Below are 2,474 nucleotides of genomic sequence, written 5' to 3'. Positions count from 1 at the left end.
AGATAAAAAAAAAATTATTGAAGTACTTTTGGTGACTCTCCCTGTGTAATTAGTCACCTAAACCACTGGACCGGTTTTTTTAAACCCTACTACGATAGTTGTGTGCCTGGGACTCCCATTGACTTGTGGAGGGAGACACAGGGACCTGTGTCAACCCAGAAAATAACAGGCATGACCCTCTTCTCTGAACAGCTAAATTCACAGGCGTTTCAAATTTTTTTTTTTAGCCTCAGGCTACAGTATGTACAAATATGCATGCATGCAAAAGAAGCACAGTGGCAAGGTAATAGTGCAGCAACAAAGATGCGTGTTTAAAAAACTGTTTTTGGGGCAAAGATCTATTGGACATACTTCTAATTAAGAGATCTCCTACAGCAATACAGTGGCACTACTGAAGAGGACATTATCAGATGGCTCAGCATACTCTTTAAAAAAGCATAATCTACAGGCTTTAAAACTGCTGTTATAGAATCATAGGATATCTCAAGTTGGAAGGGACTCATAAGGATCATCAACTACAATTCCCTGCTCCTCGCAGACTACCTAAAACCACTGTCATGAGATACAAGCCAGAGTTAAAGGTATGATTACTAACTTCCTTCAGAAAGCACAACTAGACTGTTTTCGGTCAAGCCAGTGCTAAATAAAAATTATATTCTTGGTAAAACTGAAAGTAAAAACCTGTCCCTGGTCCAAATTCTGTCCTGGTAATATAATATCTCTCCAGATAACAGACCAGAATTTAATCCATTAGATACGGGCAAGCACATATAAATAAATTAACTGGATTTTCTGTGAAATTAGAACAAGTTCTGGACAGAGATTAAAGCAGTCATCCTTTTTCTCCACTTCAGCGTGATTTGTTTAACTCCAGCACCACGTGTGTTTTAAAGACACTCATAAAGACAAGAACAGATTATCTTGACTGCTTTCCAGACAGTTGTTCGAACTGTGGCAAGAGGTGGCAGATCAACAGATCTTAAAATGAAACAAAAGCCACTCTTGCCATGCCCAAGATAGGGAGATCCAACTTGCACGAATTCTGCTGGATGAGAAACCCACCCGGCTCCTAAGTGAACAAGGAATTTACTGGGGAGCCTGCGCTGGTGTCATGCACCACATGTGACCAAGTCTCAAGTCATGGTGGATACATGTGTGGGGCACAGCCCAGCTCCCTGCTGCACAGGACAGTCTGCACCCACCGTCTCTGACTAAGCTTGGCTGGCAAAGCAAGGGGCATTTTTTTCTGTTTAATTTTTCACAGCTGCTGCTGCCATTTGCCGTCAGAGGGAAGACCTTATTTTCACAGTAATTTGGCAAGTGGATGACATACCTCTTTAACTAGCAGGTAGGATCCAGGTGAGACAGCATACACACAAAATTAGATGCTAAGTGAAGACTGAGAAGAAAAGTTGGCCAGAGGTGTGCAATAGGTAAAAACTGACTGACCTCAAGGTGGGGTGGGCCTTGTTTGGAACTGCTATGTTAAGCAGTTTGTGTCCCTCCCAGCAGAGAGACTTCACCTGCCCTTTGCCCAGGGGCCACTCCCTAACACTGGGGTACCAGCCTGGCACTGGTATCATGCAGTACCTGCAGAGCTGGACCAAACCAGCTCTGACAGAACTCACAGAAACTTCAGGCACTCCAAGCCACCAAGTCCACAAAGCCCAAGTGGGATGAAGATAGCTCCAGTGGGTCCCTTATTTCAAAGGGACTACGTAGGAAAAGCTGTTTGATAAGGACTTAGGGAGGGAAGGAGGAAGGACGCAGAGGAACAGAAGTGTATAGCTCCCTTCAAGGAAGGTATTGAATGTGTTTCTGTCTCATCAGGTAGGTCTGAACTGACAAGAATACGGAAGCACTAGCTTAGGACTTGCTCCAGTGCCATCTAAAAAGCATCCCCTTCAAAGCTGCCAGGATTGTTTGGAAGATAAAGCTCAAAGGCTTTTATTTCAGTTGGTAACTACTTTGCAGAGAGCTAGGTCAAACTGCTTGAACACCATCCTTGGTGCCTCCCCATGATGCTGCACACGGCCAAGAGAGAGGCCACTTCTCTCCCAAACAGCAAAGGGTCCAACCTTCGCAGCAAGTGCATTGCTATGGCAGATCACCTTGGGCAAACCTTTTTACTCTGCCGATCAGCAAGAAAAAGCTAGTTTGAGCACTGATGCTGTTCGCATCAGCAATCCCCAAGGGCTGAGCTATGCAGTCCTCCCTGCCTTGACTTACCAATCTATCCTGTTTTGCCTCCGCAGTTGTAATTTGCAGCATATCTGGATGATGACAAATCACACGTAAAACAGGAGAGGAGTAAAACAGCATAATGAAATTTTATTCTGAAAATATGGCAAGAGTCTAAGGCACTTCAAACATTTCAATACACATGACTAAAGTGAATGTGACAAGGTAATAGCATTCCATAAATATGCACAGAGAACTATGCTCAATTCCACTCAAGGGGAATATACAGCTGA

The sequence above is a fragment of the Fulmarus glacialis genome, unplaced genomic scaffold (assembly GCF_000690835.1).
Source record: "Fulmarus glacialis isolate BGI_N327 unplaced genomic scaffold, ASM69083v1 scaffold42391, whole genome shotgun sequence".
Lineage (NCBI taxonomy): Eukaryota > Metazoa > Chordata > Aves > Procellariiformes > Procellariidae > Fulmarus > Fulmarus glacialis.
This window is presented reverse-complemented; position numbering follows the sequence as displayed.